Genomic DNA, 9,263 nt, shown 5'->3' with positions numbered 1-9,263 from the left:
GCCCAGGCTAGCCTCAAAGTCCCAGTTCTCCTGCCTCCACTTCCTGAGTGCTGGGATTACAGGCCTGCATACTTAGCTTGTTAATGTGTATTTTATTATAATTTAAATATTTTATAAATTAACAAAATAGCTGGAATTCAAATTGTTTATGGTGGTTTGATTGAGAACACCCCCTTGTGCTCGCTTCAGCAGCACATATACTAAACTGGAACAATACAGAGAATATACCCCGAGTGGGTGGAGTTGTTTGGGAAGGAGGAGGAGGTGTGGCTTTGTTGGAGGAGGTGAGCTCTTGCTGTCCCTGCTGCAGTGCTTTGCTCCGTCAGCATGGCCTGAGGCAATCCTCTCAACCTACAGCCCAATTAAACTCTTTTTTTTTTTTAAATAAATTGCCTTAGTCATGCTGTTTTGTTATAGAAATAGAAAAGTAACTAAGACACCATCTATGATTATAATACATGTTCTTATACATGGTACTCTTGTGTGGGATTTAATTATTCTTGGCTAAACCTCAGAAGTGCAAGTACAAATTTAAAGCATAGGGAAATGACAGCATAGCCCAAGAGGAGGATGTGTACTTCTCCTTTTAAGACTCAGAACTGGGCCTGGTGTGGCAGGCCTGGAACCCTAGCTACGCAGGAGGATAAGCTAAGACTGAGAGTTCTAGGCCAATGCATCCAGATCCTATGTCAAAATAACAGTGTTTTTAGAACAACATAAAAGTGCCGTGGGGGTAGGGTGTGCTGAGGATGCAGTGCGATGGCAGAGTGCCTGCCTAGCACGCACGAGACTCCAGGTGCATATCCTGGAACCACAAAAAGGGTAGATGATGAACACGATTTACAAAACTTTGTTCTTAAGATGTTTTGCCTTTTTAATTATATGTAAGGGATGAGGAGATATGCGCATACAGGTGCAGATAACAGAAGAGGCCAGAAGGGGGCGTAAGATCTGCTGGAAATGTAGTTACAGGCAGTCGTGAGCCCAGTGCTGGAGATCAGATTCTGGTTCTCTGTAAGGGCAACAAAGCACTGTAATCTGAGCCCATTCACAAAGCTCATCAGATTCAGAATATGAAAAGTGAATTGGAGCTGATATTGACTCCTGAAAATTGGCTTCTGAGAGCTGGAGCGATGGTTCAGTTGGTCAAGTGCCTACAGTTCAAGGGTGAGGCCCAGAGTTCTGATCCTCAGTGCACAAACGGTCCTGGTGGTCACACGGTGAGATGGAGGCTGGGAGAGGAATCCCGGGAGCCCTCAGGCCTCGCAGTGGTGAGCGCGAGACCCTGTCTTACACAAGGTGGAAGGTGAGAATCAAACTCTGACGTTATCCTTCTGATATGTGTGCCTGAACACACACACACACTCACACACACACACTCACTCACTCACACACTCACACACACTCACACTCAGGGGGGAGGGGGGAAGAGGTAAGGGGAAAGAGGAGAGAGAAAGAGAGAGAGAGAGAGAGAGAGAGAGAGAGAGAGAGAGAGAGAGATTTTAAAAAGAAAAAGTCCTGCAAAATCAATGCCAAATTAATAAATGTATGCATGTGATATATGCTCTCCAAATGCTCACTGAACAGGGACCTGGAAAAACCTTTGAATTCAAGAACACAGCTTAAGAAGAAAAAGGACTGAGTCAGACAGGTCAGCTCTCAGCACTCTCGGGCCGCACGCCAGCTGGGTGTGTGTTGTCTTTAATGAAGCACTCGCCAGCCTAGATGACTGCAACGTGTTCTTCATAATGTGCCAAGCTGCAAGGCAAGCTGCTTTATAAAGTCAGCTACATAAGATGTCCTTATTTCTCCCAGAACTCAAAATGATCAGTCCATTATTTTTATTCTTAGTTTGGAGACAGGGTCTCTTGCTGTCTAAGCTGGTCTTGAACTTCTAATCCCCATGCTTCTGAGTGCTGGGATTATAGGCATGTGCCTCTTCCGAGTGCTGGGATTATAGGCATGTGCCACTTCCGAGTGCTGGGATTACAGGCGTGTGCCACTTCCAGAGCTATGATTAAAGAATGTATGTGCAGCTGAGGTCTAGCTTCCAGAATATACCCATTTTAATTATTTTCTTCCTCATACCATCTGCTGTAACGCCCTTGCTATCCCCACACTCCCTCCCCTATGAAGTTCTTTTTTTTTTTTTTTTTTTTTTTTTTACTTTTGTAAAGATTTATTTTATTTCATTTATGGCTCTGTGCGTGCACAGGTCTTCAGGTATTCATGGAAGCTAGAAGGGGCCTTGGATCTCTTGGGGCTGGAATGACAAGCATTTATAAGCTGTCCTATGTGGGTACTAAGAACTGAACTCTGGTCCTCTGGTAGAGAAGCAGGTTCTCTTAACTGCTACACCATTTCCCCAGCCTTTCTTGGATTAATTTTCAAGTGCATTTTCTGCTGTAAGATTTTTGCATCTATCCCCGATGGTGATGCATGCCTTTAATCCCAGCACTTGGGAGGCAGAGGCAGGCGGAGCTTTGTGAGTTCGAGGCCAGCCTGATCTGCAAAGTGAGTTCCAGGACAGCCAGAGCTACCCACAGAGAAACCTTGTCTCAAAAAAAAAAAAAAAAAAACCAAATAAAATACATAAACAAACAAACAAACAAATAGCAAAAGCAAAAATTAAATAAAATCTTTAAAACTTTGGTTTTTTTTTTTGTTTTTGTTTTTGTTTTTTGTATTTCCCTAGGTCATGGGGGTCAAAGGCTGGTTCATTCATAAAGGGTAACTAACTATTCCAGTTGATGCCAGGAGTGGGGGCGCTCTGAGAGTAAAACCATTTTAGAATTCCAACTGTTACAATAAAACTGACTTGATGCCAGGCAAACTGAGTACCAGGTGACCCTGAGTTCTGGGAACCTTTAGTCTGAGCAGGATGCGAGTCATCTCTTTGGCTGTTGCCATTTTGGTTTTGGTTGTGCACAGGCCAGGCTGGCCTCACATCCACCATGAATCACAAGTGTCCTTGAACCGCTGATCCTCCTGCCTTCACCTTCCAAGTACTGGGATGATAGTTGTGGACCACGGGACCTGAGCTAGGATGTTAGTCATTTGAAACCTATGATTTGAAATCCTCTTCTCATTGTGTCTTGATCTTTTACAAACAAGGGAGAGAGAGAGAGAGAGAGAGAGAGAGAGAGAGAGAGAGAGAGAGAGAGAGAGAGAGAGAGAGAGAGAGAGAGAGAGAGAGATCACATAAATACCTATGCATATAAATGTAAATGCGTATACATGTGCATGTATGCACAAAGGGGTGAAGGGAGCTAAGCTACCAATTGCAATAAGCCAAAAATAAAAGTACCAGCCAAGCATTTGTAATAATGTAAGAGGCTGAAACCAGAGAAAGCCCTGACTCCCGTCCGCCCCAAGAATGTCCCATGGAACATCAAGGATCATGAGATTGGAGAATACTGTTTTGCGGCCAAGGCACCCCTGAGAAAAAGACTCCGTTTTTGAGGACCCTGGAAGGGGAAGCTTTGAGTAAAGAGCCAGGAGTGGGCTGGGTGTGGTGGCACACACCTTTAATCCCAGCACTCGGGAGGCAGAGGCAGGCGGATCTCTGTGAGTTCGAGGCCAGCCTGGTCTACAGAGTAAGTCCAGGACAGCCAAGGACAGAGATCCTGTCTTGAAAACAGGAAAAAAAAAAAAAAAAAAAGAGCCAGGAGTGGAAAAGTACTAAGCCAGGGAAGAATAAAGTATCTCTAGCATTCCCTCTTTCCTGGTCTCTCCAACAAGGAGGTCTCCACAGAGACCCTTGAAGAAAGCAACAAAGACCCTCAGAAAGAAGCCTCATAGTCTACGAATGAAGACCAGCTTAAGGCCGCAGCCAACCAGGAAGCCTAAGACCTGAGTCTGTGTCAAAAGCTCCCTCCAGCAACCACAGTGTGATAGGTGTGAAAGACAGGCAAGGGGAGGACACACTCCGCTGTGACACTTGCCAGATAAAGCCTGCAACGGCCTGGAGTGACCTGTGACAAATCACGCATGTTTGGAGCAGGAATTGAAATCCTTCTTTACCTAAATATATCAACAGCCCAGTAGGAAAAGAGTCAAACACTGTCATTGACTGGCTAGAGAAAATGAAATGGAAGTTACCTTTTATTTCATTAGTGAAAATAAACACAGAAAAGTTACACTGACTCACTTTGTGTTTGCGTGTACGTGCACACGTGGCAGGACATGTGTGAAGAAGTCAGAGGACTCGTGTTGGAGTGAGTTCTCTTTTTTTACCATGTGTCCCAACACAATTCAGGCCATCAGGCTTGGAACAAGTGCCTCTGTGTGCTGAGCTATGCGCCTGTTTTGCTTTTGTTTTTTTGTCTTGTTTTTGTTTTGAGACAGGGTCTCACATATGTCAGGCTGGTCTCGAACTTACTATGTAGCCAGGGAAGCTCCCAGGAGTCTATGGGGGTGACCCGAACTGAGACTTCTAGCAGTCTGGGTTGTGGAGCCTGAAGTGGCTGCCTCCTGTAGACAAGTGGGACTTCCAGTAGAGAGAGGGGGACACCAACTCACCCGTAAAACCTTACACCCAGAATTTATCTAGCCTACAAGAAGTGTAGGAGAAAAGATGGAGCAGAGATTGATGGGACGGCAAACCAGTGACTGGCCCAGCTGAGACCCACTCCATGGGAGAGAGCCAACCTCTGTCACTGTTAATGATACTCTGCTCTGCTTGCAGACAGGAGCCCAGCACAACTGTCTTCTGAGAGGCTTCATCCAGCAGCTGATGGAAACAGATGCAGAGCCTCACAGCCAAACAATAGGCTGAGCTTGGGGATTTCTGTAGAAGAGTGGGAGGAAGACAGAGAGAGAGCCAGAGGGTCCAGGACACCACAAGACGACCTACAGAGTCATCTAACCTGGGCCCATGGGGGCTCACAGAGACTGAACCACCAACCAAAGAGCTTGCATGTGGATCCCCTAACAATGGGAGTAGGGTCTGTTTCTGACTGTGTTGCCTATCACTGCCTTGTCAAGCCCCAAGAGGATGCACTTAGTCCTGTTGTGACTAGAGGTGTCTGGGTGGATTGCTACCTCTTGGGTGCCTCCCCTTCTCTGAGAAAAAGAATAGTGGGAAGTTGGGGATATAGGGACATGAGGGTGGGACTGGGAGGAGAGGAGGAAGGGGGCAGGGATCAGGCTGTGAAGATATTATATTAATAAATAAATGAAAAAAAAACTAATTGTATAGCCAATGCTAACCTTGAACTCCTGATCCTCCTGTCTCATGGTGAACCTCCCAAGTGCTATGATTACAGATATGCACAACCATGTCCCACTTGGCATTCTTTCATACTGTGCAAGGGTGTGTATTCAATATTGGCTCTGCAGAATGCATGTTAAAAATCTGCTTATATTCAGAACTGTGTCTTTGTTCAGCAAACATATCCTAGGAAATTATCTTGCAGTGAGGCTTTCACATGTGAAAAATAACAGTGTGAAGTCATTGCTATCCACTGTGTAAGTAGCAAGCAATCAGAAGCCATCTTTATGGTAAGCTGCAGGCTAAACCGCACATGGCATGTCCATTCACAACTATGGCGCCTCCATTCAGAAGTTACGTCCTCATGTGAAAGTGCTGGACACTGTGTCCAGCGTACTACAGCTTATGTGATAAAAGGGAGACGCCAGATGTGTGACGTTGCTTAGAAAACGTACATGAGAAAGTAATAGCTGATTTTGGGGGAACAGCACAAAGTCCTGAGTAGGTGAAGTAGAAACAAGTGTTCACTCCTTTTGACCTTTTACATTCCGAACCATTGAAAGAAAAAGCAGAAAGCTGGTTGCAGCCCCTCACATCTGCAGTGCCAGTGTGCAAGAGGCTGAAGGCAGCGGATTGCTGTGCTACACAACAAGGACACATCAAGACTCGACGCCAATAAGACAAAACAGAGCCCAGCATGGCGCCTCACACCTGTCATCCTGGAAGTATTGCAGGAATTGAGGCCAAGGGACTGTGGCAGGTTTTATAATAGCCTGGGCCACATACTGAGTTCAAGAACAGCTTGGGCTATAGCAGGAGACCTGTCTCAAAACAGGTAAATCACCAGGCATAGTGGCGCACGCCTTTAGTCCCAGCACTCAGGAGGCAGAGGCAGGTGGATCACTGTGAGTTCGATGCCGGCCTGGTCTACAAAGCAAGTCCAGGACAGCCAAAGCTACACAGAGACCCTGTCCCAAAAAACCAACCGCCCCCAAAACAAAAACAAAAACCCCCAAAACAAAGCAAAAAAACCAAAAACAAACAATAACAACAAGAAAAGGTTAAGTCTTCTTTGAAACACTCACTTTTTTGTTTATGTTCCCTTATCACTCGTTGATTAACTCAGCTATCACTCCATTGACAACACTAATGTGTTTGGCCCTCTCTCCGTGGCCCAAGGACCACTGCAGAAGGAGTGGGAAGACCGAGAGCCAGAGAGGGAGGAGAGCTGTGAACTGCGTTGTCTGGCTATGGCATGGCTGCTGCAGTCATGAGCACAGCCCCACTCTGGCTGCCTGCACAAGATGCACAAGGACAGATGGCTAGGGTATCTGAGTTAGGGCTTCTGTTTGCCATGATGGAACACCATGGCCACAGCAACCTGAGGAGAACAGGTTCACTTGGCTCATAGTCCACTGAGAGAAGTCAAGGCAGGGACTCCCAACTGATCAGGAGCCTGGAGGCAGGAGCTGAGGCAGAGGCCATGAAGGAGTGCAGTTACTGGCTTGCTCCGCATAGCTTGCTGAGCTGCTTTTTTATAGAACCCAGGACCTCCAGCCCAGGAGTGGCCTCACTCACAATGGGCTGGGCCCTCCCACTCAATCTCTAATTAAGCAAATGCCCTACAGGCTTGTCTGCTTTTCAGTTCTTTTGCTGGAGGCATTTTCTGACTTGTCTGCAGGTGGTTCACAACTACCTGTAACTCCAACTTTGATGCTTTCTCCCATCCTCTGCAAGCACCTGTACTCATGTGCACATACCCACATACAAACACACACATATGCATAATTTAAAATACAATTAAAAAATTTTTTTGAGGGCTGGAGAGATGGCTCAGTGGTTAGGAGTGCTGCCTGCTCTTCCAGAGGTCCTGGGTTCAATTCCCAGCAACCACATGGTGATTCACAGCCATCTGATGTCCTCTTCTGGCCTACAGGCAGAACACTGTATACACTGTATAAATCCTTTTTTGTGTGCATTTATGTCTTTATTAATAAAGGAAATAACGTTTATAATTATGGAAATAATTTCAGGGGCTAGTTGCATCTTTAGAGGTTCCTGGGGCTTACAGAAACACAGATGAATCTGGTAGCAGACACCTCATCTTCAGTCCTTCAAGCAAGTCTCCAAAAGCCAAACATCCCCCCTCACTTCTGCAAATTCCAGAAACAACACAACACAATTCCTCCTATAATTTTTAGTTCAAGTGGTCAAAATTAGAACTTTTAATTGTATGAGCTCCAAATGATTGAATACCAACATGTGTAATGAGAAAAACAATTACAAACACAGACTACGGAAAGCCATGGGCACAGAGGAAATTTACCTATAGAATGATGGTGAGTTCTGACCTCAAGACCTCAGCAAAGTGATTTTTGGTCAGATATCCATTACCTAGGACTATGAAAAGCTAAAGGTCACAATTTCAAGTTGTTAGCTTTGATGTTACCACTTCCTTCCAAAAGATTTGCTTATGGGCTTGAATCCAGAAAAAAATTAAAAAGTATAAATTGTCACCATTTTGAGTGACTGCCTGCAGCAAAGTGTGATACAATTTCTAACAAGACAAAATGGAAGTTCACCCCATTTCAGACTGAGTTACATAAGGCACAACAGCTTTCTTTCAGGATCCTTCTCTTCCTCTGAAAAAGTCTTTAGATGGTATCAGGTTATTTGACAGGAAGTCAGTATGGCGCCAGTGTGCACATGGGTACACAGGCATGCTCTGGGGTCTTCACGTGTATACACATGCACATGGCCTCTTTCACCTTTTTTTAAAAGAGGGAAGTACAGTCCTCAGAGACAGTAGGTAGTTCAGCCTTCATTTGGGCCTAGCATATGATTCAACCATTGCAGACCACCAACCTGCTTGTCCACTGCCCCAGGGAGACCTACAGCCCATAACCCTTTCCATGAGAGTCAAGCTCTGATGGGGATGACCATGAGGAGCAAGGGCAAGCCAGGACTGCAGATGTGTGCACCTGGGAAGGCGCGTCTGGACTACTTGGACTCTGTTTTGTGTGGTCCAGTCAGCGCGTGTGAGGTTCTCAGGAAGGCAAGAGTCAGCCAGAATCCTGTTTGTGACAGAGGGCCAGAGGGCGAACCAGCCAGGGGTTCACACTGGAGAGATTTAGCATGTCTAGAAATAGATTAACTAAATGTCTCAAAAAATTAATAGTCAAAGAGAGGGGTGACAAAGAAAGAAGGAAAGGAAAGGGGGGGAGGGAAGAGGGGAAGGAAGGGGCGAACCCTTTGGAAAATGTTAGCTAACAAGGATGCCTTCCTCAGGCAGAAGGGGGAAATGCCACGAGATGCGTGGACTATGCAGATGAATGCGGCAGTGGAACCACAGGCCTCTCTATACTTCCGTCATGGCCAGTGCACACACAGAATGCCACCTAGGCACCGTTTCAGCACTTCTTAGTATATACAAGATTAAACCATCAGAATCATTCTAGACAAAATATATATCTTTCTTTAAAAGAGCAAGGTGGTGGGTGGGAGAAAAGTTTCTTCTTAGAGTAGATCCCCTACAGAAATACAAAGACCAAACTGGGCTTTTGGCAATTCTAGTTGACATAGCTGCAAGGTGACCACGATGTTGTCGGCTGACTTTGAGGGGGTGTCTTCAAACATGACCTCACAGCTGCCATCTGTGGAAACCTGTCTATGAGAGCTAAGGGACGGGTGGTCGGCCTTCACTGACGCTGTAGGGCAGAGTAGAAAGGAGCGTAGTTGAAGCCAGAGCGGGGACGAAGGCTTTAAAGCCGAGGTGGGCCCTCTTGGGTCCCTCACACGCCCAGGGATAGACTCTTAAATAAAATAGCACTTCCTTAAAAATCTGCCACCTAAGAACCATTTATACATCATAGAAAAATAGCGATTTTATAAAAAGAAATATAGTTACTTTGTTAACATGGTCTATTTTAAACCAGCAATTATTTTTCATATAAAGAATATCTAAACAGTCACACATAAAGTAGAACCAGGGAAGACAATGCAAAGCAGAGTGAGTGCAGTGTGTGTGTGCTTCAGTGCCAAGTGAGCCACC

The sequence above is a fragment of the Acomys russatus genome, chromosome 7 (assembly GCF_903995435.1).
Source record: "Acomys russatus chromosome 7, mAcoRus1.1, whole genome shotgun sequence".
Taxonomy (NCBI): domain Eukaryota; kingdom Metazoa; phylum Chordata; class Mammalia; order Rodentia; family Muridae; genus Acomys; species Acomys russatus.
This window is presented reverse-complemented; position numbering follows the sequence as displayed.